Source organism: Phocoena phocoena, chromosome 4 (genome assembly GCF_963924675.1).
Source record: "Phocoena phocoena chromosome 4, mPhoPho1.1, whole genome shotgun sequence".
Classification (NCBI taxonomy): domain Eukaryota; kingdom Metazoa; phylum Chordata; class Mammalia; order Artiodactyla; family Phocoenidae; genus Phocoena; species Phocoena phocoena.
Window position 1 is genome coordinate 96,857,581 of NC_089222.1, and position 17,199 is coordinate 96,874,779.

The following is a 17,199-nucleotide window of genomic DNA, read 5'->3' on the forward strand; positions in this document are numbered from 1 at the left end:
TGGAACACTATTATATGCACCAATATTCAAATTATAGGGGATCCAGAAGAAGAAGAGAAAAAGAAAGGGACTAAGAAGGCATTTGAAGAGATTATAGTTGAAAACTTCCCTAGTATGGAAAAGGAAATAGTTAATCAAGTGCAGGAAGCACAGAGAGTCACATACAGGATAAATCCAAGGAGAAACACAACAAGACACATATTGATAAAACTATCAAAAATTAAATAAAAGAAAAAATATTAAAAGCAGCAAGGGAAAAACATCAAATAACATACAAGAGAATCCCCATTAGGTTAACAGCTGATCTTTCAGCAAAAACTTTGCAAGCCAGAAAGGAGTGGCAGGCCATATTTAAAGTGATGAAAGGGAAAAAACTACAACCAAGATTACTCTATCCAGCAAGGATCTCATCCAGATTTCATGGAGAAATTAAAAACTTTAAAGACAAGCAAAAGCTAAGAAAATTCAGCAGCACCAAACCAGCTTTACAACAAATGCTAAAGAAACTTCTTTAGGCAGGAAACACACGAGAAGGAAAACACCTACAATAACAAACCCCAAAAAATTAAGAAAATGGTAATAGGAACATAAATATCAATAACTACTTTAAATGTAAATGGATTAAATGCTCCAACCAAAAGTCATAGACTGGCTGAATGGAAACAAAAACAAGACCCATATATATGCTGTCTACAAGAGACCCACGTCAGCCCTGGGACACATACAGACTGAAAGTGAGGGGATGGAAAAAGATATTCTATGCAAGTGGAAATCAAAAAAAGCTGGAGTTGCAATTCTCATATCAGACAAAATAGACTTTAAAATAAAGACTATTATAAGAGATAAAGAAAGACACGACATAATGATCAAGGGTTCAATCCATGAAGAAGACATAACAGTTGTAAAAATTTATGCACTCAGTATAGGAGCATTAAAATACATAAAGCAAATGTTAACAGCCATAAAAGGGGAAATAGAAAGTAACACAATCATAATAGGGGACTTTAAAACCTCACTTTCAATGGACAGATCATCCAAAATGAAAATAAATAAGGAAACACAAGCTTTCAATGATACAATAAACAAGATGGACTTAACTGATATTTATAGGATATTCCATACAAAAACAACAGAATACACTTTCTTCTCAAGTGCTCATGGAACATTCTCCAGGACAGATTATACCTTGGGTCACAAATCAAGCGTTGGTACATTTAAGAAAATTGAAATCGTATCAAGTATCATTTCTGACCACAATGCTATGAGACCAGATACCAATTAGAGGAAAAAAATCTGTAAAAAATACAAAAACATGGAGGTTAACCTATACACTACTAAATAACCAAGAGATCACTGAAGTACTCAAAGAGGAAATCAAAAAATACCTAGAAACAAATGACAATGAAAACATGACAACCCAAAACCAATGGGATCCAGCAAAAGCAGTTCTAACAGGGAAGTTTAGAGTAATACAGTCCTACCTCAAGAAATAAGAAACATCTCAAATAAACAACCTAACCATACACGTAAAGAATTAGAGAAAGCAGAACAAAAAAAGAAAACCCAGAGTTAGCAGAAGGAAAGAGATCAGATCAGAAATAAATGAAAAAGAAATGAAGGAAATGATAGCAAAACTAAAAGCTGGCTGTTAGAGAAGATAAAGAAAATTGATAAACCATTAGCCAGACTCATCAAGAAAACAAGGGAGATGACTCAAATCAAAAGAATTAGAAATGAAAAAGAAGTAACAACTGACACTGCAGAAATACAAAGGATCATGAGAGACTACTACAAGCAACTATACACCAATAAAATGGACGACCTGGAGGAAATGGACAAATTCTTAGAAAGCACAACCTTCTGAGACTGAACAAGGAAGAAATAGAAAATATAACAGACCAGTCACAAGCACTGAAATTGAGACTGTGATTAAAAATCTTCCAAAAAACAAAAGCCCAGGATGAGATGGCTACACAAGCAAATTCTATCAAACATTTAGAGAAGACCTAACACCTATCCTTCTCAAACTCTTCCAAAATACAGCAGAAGGAGGAACACTCCCAAACTCATTCAATGAGGCCACCATCATTCGACACCAAAACCAGACAAAGATGGCACAAAGAAAGAAAATTACAGGCCAATATCACTCATGAACATAGATACAAAAATTCTCAACAAAATACTAGCAAACAGAATCCAACAGCACATTAAAAGGATCATACACCATGATCCAGTGCAGTTTATCCCAGGAATTCAAGGATTCCTCAGTATAGGCAAATCAATCAATGTGATAAACCATATAAACAAACTGAAGCAGAAAAACCATATGATCATCTCAATCGATGTAGAAAAAGCTTTCAACAAATTTCAACACCCATTTATGATAAAAACACTCAAGAAAGTAGGCATAGAGGGAACTTACCTCAACGTAATGAAGGCCATATATGACAAACCCACAGCCATCATCACTGTCAGTGGTGAAAAACTGAAACCATTTCTTCTAAGATCAGGACAAGACAAGGTTGTCTGCTCTCACCACTATTATTTATTTAACATAGTTTTGGAAGTTTTAGCCACAGCTATCAGAGAAGAAAAAGAAATAAAAATAATCCAAATCAGAAAAGGAGTAAAGCTGTCACTGCAGATGACTTGATACTACACATAGAGATCCTAAAAACGCTACCAGAAAACTACTAGAGCTAATCAATGAATTTGGTAAAGTAGCAGGATATAAAATTAATGCACAGAAACCTCCTGCATTCTTACACACTAACAGTGCAAAATCTGAAAAAGAAATTAAGGAAACAATCCAATTTACCACTGCAACAAAAACAATAAAATACCTAGGAATAAGCCTACCTAAGGAGACAAAAGACCTGTATGCAGAAAACTATAAGACACGGATGAAAGAAATTAAAGATGATAAAAACAGATGGAGAGATATACCATGACTTGGATTGGAAAATCAACATTGTGAAAATGACTATACTACTCAAAGCAATCTACAGATTCAAAACATCCCTATCAAATTACCAATGACATTTTTCACAGAACTAGAACAACAAATTTCACAATTTGTATGGAAACACAAAAGACCCCGAATAGCCAAAGCAATCTTGAGAAAGAAAATTGGAGCTGGAGGAATCAGGTTCCTGGACTTTAGAGTATACTACAGAGCTACAGTAAGCAAGACAGTATGGTACTGGCACAAAAGCAGAAATATAGATCAATGGAGCAGGATAGAAAGCCCAGAGATAAACCCACACACATATGGCCACCTTAATTTTGATAAAGGAGGCAAGAATATACAAAAGAGAAAAGACAGTCTCTTCAATAAGTCGTCCTGGGAAAACTTGACAGCTACATGTAAAAGAATGAAATTAGAACACTCCCTAACACCATACACAAAAATAAACTCAAAATGGATTAAAGACCTAAATGTAAGGCCAGAAACTATCAAAATCTTAGAGGAAAACATAGGCAGAACACTCTATGATATAAATCACAGCAAGATCCTTTTTGACCTACCTCCTAGAGTGTTGCAAATAAAAACAAAAATAAACAAATGGGACCTAACGAAACTTCAAAGCTTTTGCACAGCAAAGGAAACCATAAACAAGACCAAAAGACAACCCTCAGAATGGGAGAAAATATTTGCAAATGAAACAACTGACAAAGGATTAATCTCCACAATTTACAAGCAGTACATGGAACTCTATATCAAAAAGACAAACAACCCAATCCAAAAATGGGCAGAAGACCTAAAGAGAAATTTCTCCAAAGAAGAAATACAGATTGCCAACAAACACATGAAAAGATTCACTTTGTTATAAAGCAGAAACTAACACACCACTGTAAAGCAATTTTACTCCAATAAACATGTTAAAAAAATTAAATGTGTTGTTTTCAGTTCCTATATTTTTTAACATCTTTATTGGAGTATAATAAAGTGAATCAGCTATACATATGCATATATCCCCATATCTCCTCCCTCTTGCGTCTCCCTCCTACCCTCCCTGTCCCACTCCTCTAGGTGGTCACAGAACACCAAGCTGATCTCCCTATGCTATGTGGCTGCTTCCCACTAGCTATTTTACATTTGGTAGTGTATATATGTTCATGCCACTCTCGCACTTCATCCCAGCTTACGCTTCCTCCTCCCCGTGTCCTCAAGTCCATTCTCTATGTCTGCGTCTTTATTCCTGTCCTGCTCCTAGGTTCTTCAGACCCTTTTTTTTTTTTTAAGATTCCATATATATGTGTTAGCATATGGTATTTGTTTTTCTCTTTCTGACTTACTTCACTCTGTATGACAGACTCTAGATCCAGCCACCTCACTACAAATAACTCATTTTCATTTCTTTTTATGGCTGACTAATATTCCATTGTATATATGTGCCACATCTTCTTTACCCATTCATCTGTCGATGGACACTTAGGTTGCCTCCATGTCCTGGCTATTTTAAATAGAGCTGCAATGAACATTTTGGTATATGACTCTTTTTGAATTATGGTCTTCTCAGTGCATATGCCCAGTAGTGGGATTGCTGGGTTGTATGGTAGTTCTATTTTTAGTTTTTTAAGGAACCTCCCTACTGTTCTCCATAGTGGCTGAACCAATTCACATTCCCACCAGCAGTGCAAGAGTGTTCCCTTTTCTCCACACCCTCTCCAGCATTTATTGTTTGTAGATTTTTTGATGATGGCCATTCTGATTGGTGTGAGATGATATCTCATTGTAACGTTTTTTTGGTGCTTTATACACATTTATTTTAAAACAATATATAAGAAAAAGTAGAGTGTCTCACAAAGCATTTGATAAAAAATAGCTTTAAGTACAATTTTTAATCTCTAAAGTCTCTACCAAGGATAAGTATATATACACTTTTAGTCCTAAAAGTGCAATTTTAAAGGCAGATTTCAGACCCTTTAAGCTACATGATAGCTAGTGGTCAGATAAAGGACATTAAAAATGTGAATTTATAAAATTTGAGTCAATTCATGAAAATGTTTTATAAACATTATAAACAAACATCTACCATATAATGTGGTAGATTTCATAATCTGTTTACAAATGCTTAAATCCTTTCTTTTAAAACATTATCTTATAAAGTTATTATTATAAAGTTTTAAATATCCTGGTTTAATTTCCCTTATGTCACCTTCACTAATATCAAGCACATGTTTGTACTACACATATATATACACTACTGTTTTCCTTGCATAATGTCCCTCCATAAGAATATCTTTAGTCTGAGGAAAACTTGGAGCATGGCAAAATGCTGCTTTAACTGCTTAATAAAGTGTTAAGTGCCCAGGTGATCTGGAAATGCTGCTTCAGACTTCTGAGCAGCAATGTAGCTCCTCTGTAGATCTCCCATCTTATCAGATACTGTTGCAAAATTAAAATGCAGCTCATACATGTGGGGTGCTAAGGATGAAGCAGCTTGCAACTGTGCAGTGCTCTTGCGTGTTCGACATGGCCCTTCTGCATCTCCAGCATGGCCAGGTTGTTGTAGGTCTCTGCATGGTTATTGTTGTTAACCAGACCCAGCCTGAAGCACTGATGGGCCAGATTCGTATCTCCTATTCCCACAGCTACATGTCCCAAGTTGTGCCAGACCTCAGCTACCTCCTCTTCATTTTCAGCCAGAGAAAGGGCATGTTCAAATGAGGTCAGAGTCATATCATACTGCTGGGCATAGAAGCAACAGAGCCCCAGGTTGTTGAAAAGCTGGCAGTTATAAACACCCATCTGCAGGAATCGCCTGTAAAACCAGAGAGCTACTTCTGGTTGATCAGAATAAAAATGGTTGCTTCCAATGCATGCAATGGCTTCCACCTGAGTGTTGTCCTGTTTCAAAACCTCGTTGTGGTATTCAGTGGCTGATAAAATATTGTTCATTTCCTCATAGATCCCGGCAATTCCACAAAGTAGGGTTACTTCTCCTGGAAACTTATCTAAGCCTTGTTTGAAAAGATTTAAAGCAGTCACAGGTTGATCCAATGAGATGTAAACTTTTGCCAAGTAGAGAAAAGTATCTACCATTTCCTGCTGCTTCAGGGCTGATTTAAATTGTTTTTCTGCTTCAAGATACATTCCTAACCTGTAGTAACATTCTCCAATCTGCACTTTCCATCACCAGTCCTTGTACTGAGATTGCTCTGTGGAAAGGGCAGCCAAATCCACAGCAGTCTTAACATCATTTTCATGATGAAAGATATACTCAAACAAAGCTTTTGCCAATTTAGCTTTCTGGGCATACTTTGTTAAATTCAGTCTAGATAAATTTATAAAAGGTCCATCAGGGCTTGTAAGCATGGAAGCCATTCCCAGCCTAAAAAATCTTCCAGATGAGCTGGCGATAGGGCAAGCTGTGTAGGCAGTGCTGGGTGTTCTAATGGCCTATTCCATAGTTCCTGGCCTTCCACTTTGTGTGCTGGGTCTAAGGAAACCTGTAATGGGTATTCCAACTTGAGTGATTAGCCTGACAGCTGGACTAGGCCCTTCTGTCTGGTTAGTTCCAGGGAGTTTCAGAGATGTTCCAGGACATGGAATGTGAGCAATAGTATTTTTGTTAAGTATCATTTCTGCAATTCCTTCCTGATTTACGTCAATTTCATCTATGTACACCACTTCATTTAGTGCTTGTGCTTTTAAAATCCAGGCTGCCAGCTTTGTAACTTTGTACAAATTACTTCACCATGTGCTTCAGTATGCTCAATCCGGTCATAAGGGGACTTCTCCAGCATCTGCATGCACAGATCTGCCCAGAGCTGGAAATTCCTGTGCCTAAATTCCTGTGCCTAAATTCCAGGCCAGGAGCAACGGCTCCATCTCCAAGCTCATGGCGGCCGGGAACAAGCTGCGAAAGACCAGGGCCCAGCACAGGGAGGGTGGGGGGCAAGGAACAGCTCATTGTAGTTTTGATTTGCATTTCTCTAATGATTAGTGATGCTGAGCATCCTTTCATGTGCTTGTTGGCAAACTGTATATCTTCTTTGGAGAAATGTCTATTTAGGTCTTCTGCCCATTTTTGGATTGGGTTGTTTGTTTTTTTGTTATTGAGCTGCTTGTACATTTTGGAGATTAATCCTTTGTCAGTTGCTTCATTTGCAAATATTTTCTCCCATTCTGAGGCCTGTCTTTTCGTCTTGTTTATGGTTTCCTTTGCTGTGCAAAAGCTTTGAAGTTTCATTAGGTCCCATTTGTTTATTTTTGTTTTTATTTCCATTTCTCTAGGAGGTGGGTCAAAAAGGATCTTGCTGTGATTTATGTCATAGAGTGTTCTGCCTATGTTTTCCTCTAAGAGTTTGATAGTTTCTGGCCTTACATTTAGGTCTTTAATCCATTTTGAGTTTATTTTTGTGTATAATGTTATGGAATGTTCTAATTTCATTCTTTTACATGTAGCTGTCAAGTTTTCCCAGCACCACTTATTGAAGAGGCTGTCCTTTCTCCATTGTATATACTTCCCTCTTTTATCAAAATTAAGGTGATCATATGTGTGTGGGTTTATCTCTGGGCTATCTATCCTGTTCCATTAATCTGTATTTCTGTTTTTGTGCCAGTACCATACTGTCTTGATTACTGTGCTTTGTACTATAGTCTGAAGTCCGGAAGCCTGATTCCTCCAGCTCCACTTTTCCTTCTCCAGATTGCTTTGGCTATTCAGGGTCTTTTGTGTTTCCATACAAATTGTGAAATTTTTTGTTCTACTTCTGTGAAAAATGCCATTTGTGGTTTGATAAGGATTGCATTGAATCTGTAGATTGCTTTGGGTAGTATAGTCATTTTCACAATATTGATTCTTCCAGTCCAAGAACATGATATATCTCTCCATCTGTTTGTATCATCTTTGATTTCTTTCATCCGTGTCTTACAGTTTTCTGCATACAGGTCTTTTGTCTCCTTAGGTAGGTTTATTCCTAGGTATTTTATTCTTTTTGTTGCAGTGGTAAATGGAAGTGTTTCCTTAATTTCTCTTTCAGATTTTTCATCATTAATGTATAGGAATGCAAGAGACTTCTGTGCATTAATTTTGTATCCTGCTACTTTACCAAATTCATTGATTAGCTCTGGTAGTTTTCTGGTAGCATCTTTAGGATTCCCTATGTAAAGTATCATGTCATCTGCAACTGTGACAGTTTTACTTCTTCTTTTCCGATTTCAATTCCTTTTATTTCTTTTTCTTCTCTGATTGCTGTGGCGAAAACTTCCAAAACTATGTTGAATTATACTGGTGAGAGTAGACAACCTTGTCTTGTTCCTGATCCTAGAGAAAATGGTTTCCATTTTTCACCATTGAGAACGATGTTGGCTATGGGTTTGTCATGTATGGCCTCTCTTATGGTGAGGTAAGTTCCCTCTATGCCTACTTTCTGGAGGGTTTTTATCATAAATGGGTGTTGATTTTTGTCAAAAGCTTTTTCTGCATCTATTGAGATAATCATATGGTTTTTCTCCTTCAATTTTTAATATGGTTTATCACATTGATTGTTTTCTGTATATTGAAAATTCCTTGCATTCCTGGGATAAACCCCACTTGATCATGGTGTATGGTTCTTTTAATGTGCTGTTGGATTCTGTTTGCTAGTATTTCCAGCTCCTATTTAGAAAAGAAGAAAGGTATAAAAATCTGTGTTTCAGAGATTGGTTCAAGATGGCAGAGTAGAAGGACATACACTCACTCCCTCTTGGGAGAGCACCGGAATCAGAACTGACTGCTGAACAATCATCAACAAGAAGATGCCGGAACTCACCAAAAATGATACCCCACATACAAAGACAAAGGAGGAGTTGCAATGAGATGGAAGGAGGGGCCCAATCACAATAAAATCAAATCTCACAACCACTGGGTGGGTGACTCACAAAATGGAGAACACTTATACCACAGAGGTACACCAACAGGACTGAAAGTACTGAGCCCCAATTCAGGTTTCCCAACCTGGGGGTCTGGCAGCGGGAGTAGGAATTCCTAGAGAATCAGACTTTGAAGGTTAGTGGGATTTAATTGCAGGACTTCAACAGGACTGGGGAAAACAGAGAGTCCACTCTTGGAGGCCACACACAAAGTAGTGTGCGCATCAGGACCTGAGGGAAGGAGCAGTAACTCCATAGGAGACTGAACCAGACCTACCTGCTAGTGTTGCAGGGTCTCCTGCAGAGGCAGGGAATGGCTTGGCTCACCATAGGAACAAGGACACTGGCAGCAGAAGTTCAGGGAAATACTCCTTGGCATGAGCCCTCCAAGAGTCTGCCATTAGCCCCACCAAAGAGCCGGGTAGGCTTCAGTGCTGGATCACCTCAGGTCAAACAACCAACAGGGAGGGAACCCAGCCCCACCCATCAGCAAACAAGTGGATTAAAGTTTTACTGAGCTCTGCCCACCAGAGCAACACCCAGCTTTATCAGTCCCTCCCATTGGGAAGCTTGAACAAGCCTCTTAGATAGCCTCACCCACCAGAGGGCAGACAGCAGAAGCAAGAAGAACTACAATTCTGCAGCCTGTGGAATGAAAACCACATTCACAGAAAGACAGACAAAATGAAAAGTCAGAGGACTATGAACCAGATGAAGGAACAAGATAAAACCCCAGAAAAACAACTAAGTGAAGTGAAGATAGACAACCTTCCAGAAAAAGAATTCAGAATAATAGTGAAGATGATCCAGGACCTGGGAAAAAGAATGGAAGCAAAGATCAAGGAGATGCAAGAAATGTTTAACAAAGAGCTAGAAGAATTAAGAACAAACATAGATGAACTATACAAAAACTGAAATGAAGAATATACTAGAAGGAAATAATAGAGAATAACTGAGGCAGAGGAACAGATAAGTGACCTGGAAGACAGAATGGGGGAAATCACTGCCATGGAACAGAATAAAGAAAAAAGAATGAAAAGAAATGAAGGCAGCCTAAGATACCTCTGGGACAACATTAAATGCAACAATATTCTCATTATAGGGGCCCCAGAAGGAGAAGACAGAGAGAAAGGGCCCAAGAAAATATTTGAATATTTGAAAATATTTGAATCAATTGAATATTGATTATAGTCGAAAACCTCCCTAACATGGGAAAGGAAATAGCCACCCAAGTCCAGGAAGTGCAGTGAGTCCCAGGCAGGATAAACCCAAGGAGAAGCATGCCGAGACATATAGTAATCAAATTAACAAAAATTAAAGACAAAGAAAAATTATTGAAAGGAACAAGGGAAAAACGACAAATAACATACAAGGGAACTCCCATAAGGTTAACAGCTGAATTCTCAGCAGAAACTCTACAAGCCAGAAGTGAGTGGCACGATACATTTAAAGTGATGAAAGGGAAGAAACTACAACCAAGATTACTCTAGCCAACTAGGATCTCATTCAGTTTTGATGGAGAATTCAAAAGCTTTACAGAAAAGCAAAAGCTAAGAGAATTCAGCACCACTAAACCAGCTCTACAACAAATGCTAAAGGAACTTCTCTAAGTGGGAAACACAAGAGAAGAAAAGGACCGACACAAACAAACCCACAACAATTAGGAAAATGGTCATAGGAATATACATATTGATATTTACCTTAAATGTGAATGGATTAAATGCTCCAACCAAAAGACACAGGCTTGCTGAATGGATACAAAAACAAGACCCATATATATGCTGTCTACAAGAGACCCACTTCACACCTAAGGACACATACAGACTGAAAGTGAGGGGATGGAAAAAGATTTCGATAGCATATCAAAACCAAAAGAAAGCTGGAGTAGGAATACTCATATCAGATAAAATAGACTTTAAAATAAAAATATTACAAGAGAAAAGGAAGGACACTACATAATGACGAAGGGATCAATCCAAGAAGAAGATATAACAATTATAAATATATATGCACCCAACATAGGAGTACCTCAATACATAAGGCAACTGCTAACAGCTGTAAAAGAGGAAATCGACAGAAAACAATAATAGTGGGGGACTTTAACACCTCACTTACACCAATGGACAGATCATCCAGACAGAAAATTAGAGAAACACAAGCTTTAAATGACACAATAGACCACACAGATTTAATTGATATTTATAGGACATTCCATCCAAAAGCAACAGAATACACTTTCTTCTCAAGTGCACATGGAACATTATCCAGGATAGATCACATCTTGGGTCACAAATCAAGCCTCAGTAAATTTAAGAAAATTGAAATCATATCAAGTATTTTTTCTGACTGCAACACTATGAGATTAAAAATCAATTACATGGAAAAAAGGAAAAAACACAAACACATGGAGTATAAACAATACATTACTAAATAACCAAGAGATCACTGAAGAAACCAAAGAGGAAATCAGAAAATACCTACAGACAAATTACAATGAAAAGACGATGATCCAAAACCTATGGGATGCAGCAAAAGCACTCCTAAGAGGGAAGTTTATGGCAATGCATTCCTACCTCAAGAAACAAGAAAAATCTCAAGTAAGCAATCTAACTTTACATTTAAAGGAACTAGAGAAAGAAGAACAAACAAAACCCAAAGTAGTAGAAGGAAAGAAATCATAAAGATCAGAGGAGAAATAAATGAAATAGAAACAATAGCAAAGATCAATAAAACTAAAAACTGGTTCTTTGAGAAGATAAACAAAATTGCTAAACCTTCAGCCAGACTCATCAAGAAAAAGAGGGAGAGGACTCAAATCAATAAAATTAGAAATGAAAAAGGAGAAGTTACAATGGACATTGCAGAAATACAAAGCATCATAAGAGATTACTACAAGCAACTCTATGCCAGTAAAATGGACAACCTAGAAGAAATGGACAAATTCTTAGAAAGGTATAACCTTCCAGACTGAACCAAGGAAGAAACAGAAAATATGAACAGACCAATCACAAGTAATGAAATTGAAACTGTGACTAAAAATCTTACAGCAAACAAAAGTCCAAGACCAGACGGCTTCACAGATGAATTCTATCAGACATTTAGAGAAGAGCTAACACCCATCCTTCTCAAACTCTTCCAAAAAATTGCAGAAGAAGGAACACTCCCAAAGTCATTCTATCAGGCGACCATCACCCTGATACCAAAACCAGACAGAGATACTACAAAAAAAGAAAATTACAGACCCATATCACTGATGAACATAGATGTAAAAATCCTCAACACAATACTAGCAAACAGAATCCAACAGCACATTAAAAGGATCATACATCATGACCAAGTGGGATTTATCCCAAGGATGCAAGAATTCTACAATATACGCAAATCAATCAGTGTGATACACCATATTAACAAATTGAAAAATAAAAACCATATGATTATCTCAATAGATGCAGAAAAAGCTTTTGACAAAATTCAACACCCATTTATGATAAAAACTCTCCAGAAAGTGGGCATAGAGGGAACCTACCTCAACATAATAAAGGTCATATACAATAATCCCACAGCAAACATCATTCTCAATGGTGAAACACTGAAAGCATTTCCTCTAAGATCAGGAACAAGACAAGGGTGTCCACTCTCACCACTATTATTCAACATAGTTGTGGAAGTCCTAGGCATGGCAATCAGAGAAGAAAAAGAAATAAAAGGAAGAGAAATTGGAAAAGAAGAAGTAAAACTGTCACTGTTTGCAGATGATATGATACTATACATAGAGAATCCTAAAGATGCTACCAGAAAACTACTAGAGCTAATCAATGAATTTGGTAAAGTTGCAGGATACAAAATTAATGCACGTGGGCTCCCCTGGTGGCACAGTGGTTGAGAGTCCGCCTGCCAATGCAGGGGACATGGGTTTGTGCCCCGGTCCAGGAAGATCCTACGTGCCGTGGAGCGGCTGGGCCTGTGAGCCATGGCTGCTGAACCTGCACATCCAGAGCCTGTGCTCTGCAACGGGAGAGGTCACAACAGTGAGAGGCCCACGTACCACAAAAAAAAATTCATTAATTAATGCACAGAAATCTCTTGCATTCCTATACACTAACAATGAAAAATCATAAAGAGAAATTAAGGGAACAATCCCATTCACCATTGCAACAAAAAAGACAAAAATACCTAGGAATACACCTACCTAAGGAGGTAAAAGACCTGTACTCAACAAGCTATAAGAGACTGATGAAAGAAATCAAAGATGACACAAGTAGATGGAGAGATATACCATGTTCTTGGATTGGAAGAATCAATATTGTGAAAATTACTATACTGCCCAAAGCAATCTACAGATTCAATGAAATCCCTATCAACTTACTAGTGGCATTTTTTACAGAACTAGAACAAAAAATCTTAAAATTTGTGTGGAGACACAAAAGACCCCGAATAGCCAAAGCAGTCTTTAGGGAAAAAAAACGGAGCTGGAGGAATGAGACTCCCTGACTTCTGACTATACTACAAAGCCACAGTAATCAAGACAATATGGTACTGGCACAAAAACAGAAATATAGATTAATGGAACACGATAGAAAGCCCAGAGATAAAACAACACACCTATGGTCAATTAATCTATGACAAAGGAGGCAAGGATTTATAATGGAGAAAAGACAGTCTCTTCAATAAGTGGTGCTGGGAAAACTGCACAGCTACATGTAGAAGAATGAAATTAGAACACTCCCTAACACCATACACAAAAATAAACTCAAAATGGATTAAAAACCTAAATGTAAGACTGGACACTATAAAACTCTTTGAGGAAAACATAGGAAAAACACTCTTTGACATTAATCTCAGCAAGATCTTTTTTGACAGACCTCCTAATGTAATGTAAATAAAAACAAAAATAAACAAATGGGACCTAATGAAACTTAAAATCTTTTGCACAACAAAGGAAACTATTAACAAAATGAAAAGACAACCCTCAGAATGGGAGAAAATATTTGCAAATGAATCAACGGACAAAGGATTAATCTCTAAAATATATAAATAACTCATGCAGCTCAATATTGAAAAAATAAATAACCCAATCCAAAAATGGGCAGAAGACCTAAATAGACATTTCTCCAAAGAAGACATACAGATGGCCAAGAAGCACATGAAAAGCTGCTCAATGTCACTAATTATTAGAGAAATGCAAATCAAAACTGCACTGAGGTATCACCTCACACCAGTTAGAATGGCCATCATCAGAAAATCTACAAACAACAAATGCTGGAGAGGGTGTGGAGAAAAGGGAACCCTCTTGCACTGTTGGTGGGAATGTATATTGATACAGCCACTATGGAGAACATTATGGAGGTTCCTTAAGAAACTAAAAATAGAATTACCATATGACCCAGCAATCCCACTACAGGGCATATACCCAGGGAAAACCATAATTCAAAAAGATACATGCACTCCAATGTTCACTGCAGCACTATTTACAATAGCCAGGTCACGGAAGCAACCTAAATGCCCATCAACAGACGAATGGATAAAGAAGATGTAGTACATATATACAAAGGAGTATTAGTCATAAAAAAAAAAATGAAATTGAGTCATTTGTAGAGACGTGGATGGACCTAGAGTCTGTCATACAGAGTGAAGTCAGAAAGAGAAAAACAAATATCATATATTAACGCATATATGTGGAATCTAGAAAAATGGTACAGATGAACCGGTTTCCAAGGCAGAAATAGAGACATAGATGTAGAGAACAAAAGTATGGACACCAAGAGGGGAACGTGAGGGGTGGTGGTGGTGGTGGGGTGAATTGGGAGATTGGGAGTGACATATATACACTAATATATATAAAATAGATAACTAATAAGAACCTGCTGTATAAAAAATAAATAAAATAAAATTTAAATCTTTTTTTAAAAAATCTATGTTTCTACCTTAAGAAGCTAGTTTAAAGAAAAAGAAAGAGAAAATAAAATTCAAAGTATCTAAAAGAAAAGAAGTAAAAATAAGAACAGAAAACAAAGCAGAAAATGCAGAATAATAGAAAAAATTAATAAGGTCAAGAGTTTCATTAAAGATTAATAAAACTGGTAAATCTCTAGCAAGAGAAATTAAGAAAAAGAAAGAAGATAAAATCTCCAAATATTAGAAAAGAAAGAAGGTTCATTATTACAGATCCTACAGATATTAAAAATAATAAGTTAGGGTTTTTTAATAAATTTATTTATTTATATTTATTTTTGGCTGCCTTGGGTCTTCGTTGATGTGTGCGGGTTTTCTCTAGTTGTGGCGAGTGGGGGCTACCCTTCGTTGTGGTGCACAGGCTTCTCATTGCAGTGGCTTCTCTTGCTGTGGAGTACAAGCTCTCGGTGCGTGGGCTCAGCAGTTGTGGCACACGGGATTAGTTGCTCCACGGCATGTGGGATCTTCCCAGACCAGGGCTCAAACCCGTGTCCCCTGCATTGGCAGGCAGATTCTTAACCACCGCTCCACTAGGGAAGTCCAACAAGTTGTTATTTTGAACAACATTTTGCCAATATGTATAACAACTTACATGAAATACACACATTTCTTGAAAAACATGTGTTGTGTACATGCCTGACATTAAGTTTTTAATTGTAATGTTAAGTGCCTGACATTAAGCTTTTGATTGCTGAGGCATCCATTTCAAAGATATCCATCTCAAATAAACATATTGCCAGCTGTATGACAGAGCAAAATAACTAGATAAGAAACTAGGCTACTCTTACTGATGAAGTTCTCCTTTTATAAAGCCCTAGGTAGCCTAGATAACTGACCACTTTAGTGACCCCTGCATTTCCCTAATTCCCACTCTTATGCTTTAAATTCACCAATAAAGAGTGAACTCACAAAGCCCTAGACATCTTACTCTCAGGCCCTAATAGAGCAGATCTCCAGGTTTCCTCTCTCTTTCTCTTACTCCAAGACCTTGCTGTGTGGCCCTCAGGCATGTTGTGTACCCGCCAGGACCTGAGAGTAGTAAATCTTATTCTTAAAATTTCCTTGATCATTTCTTGCTGAAGTGCATCCTGCAGTCATAATAAGAACCATAAGGGCCAGCCCAACAACATTGGCCCAGCCACAATACTGGTGAGGGTGAGGGGAGTGTTCTGTGAGTGAGGATAGGGGAGGGTTCTATAGGGCTGGGTGAGTGCCTCAGGCACTCCCAGCCAAGAACATCACCATCAACAGGCGGGGAGGACACAATGACATAACTTATCAAAACTGACAAAACAAGGGAATTCATCGGTGGTCCAGTGGTTAGGACTCTGCCCTTCCGTTATAGGGGGCATGTGTTTGAACCCTGGTTGGGGAATTAAGATCCCACACACCATGTAGTATGGCCAAAATATAAAAGAGAAATTTTTTAAAAAGCAAAATATTTTTAAACAAATGACAAAACAAATAGAAAATCTGAATAGCCTTATATCTGGGATTTTTTTAATACCAAATTTTTAATTTAAAAACTGCTAGGGCCCAATAGCTTTGATGGTGAATTCTATCAAACACTTAATAAGGAAATAATGCCAATTCTATAAAAATTCTTTCAAAAACTAGAGGAGGGAAGGAACAATTTCCAAGTCATCACATGAAGACAGCATAATTCTAATAAAATAAAACAAGCACTATTTAGGGAGATAAAATTACAGACCAACTTCCCTCAAGAATACAGATTTTTTAAAAAATAATAATGATGATGTTGACCTTTTCTGAGCCTTCTGACTTGAATCAACTAAAGTTTGGACTCTGTCAACCACCCAAGCCCCTTCATGAATATGCATGTTCCCTTAGCTTAAAACTTCTCCAATTTTGCTGTTCAGGGAGATACTGCTTTGGGAAAGATCCCCAGTGTTCTCCTTACTTGCTGCAAGTAGTAATAAATCTTCCCTTTGAAACCGAGTAGGACCCTGTGGGGCTCCTGGACATGGAAGCTTTTCTGGGTCCCCTGATTCTTGTTTGTAGAGAATAGGCTTCAGCCTCCATGACCTTCCCTGAGTTCCAAAGGGCAGGTTCAAACATTTGCTAATCAGGGAAGGGTGGGGATGCAGAGACAAGGCAGGAGCAGTCAAAAAACAATAGTGCAGCCTTGAGACAGTGTCCTGGTTCCACCTCAAGGAATACACATAACAATATCTTTGAGGTCTTCTGCAGAACTAAACCCCCATCAAAATGGACAATGTTAACTACTTGATGAACATTCTTCATTCCAGAGAGAACGTCACAGTTTGACAACCTTGAGAACCACAGAAGCTCATCAGGAAACCACCTAAGGACACATTAAAGGAGTGCAGGCCCTGCACACACCCTGATCCTTATTGGCAACC

General features: G+C 37.7%; 1 pseudogene; it reads right to left on the minus strand.

The window, feature by feature from the left end:
* Nucleotides 1-5,207: 5,207 nt before the first annotated feature.
* LOC136122053 (tetratricopeptide repeat protein 8-like) lies at nucleotides 5,208-6,850 on the minus strand (annotated as a pseudogene).
* Between the last annotated feature and the right edge of the window lie 10,349 nt (nucleotides 6,851-17,199).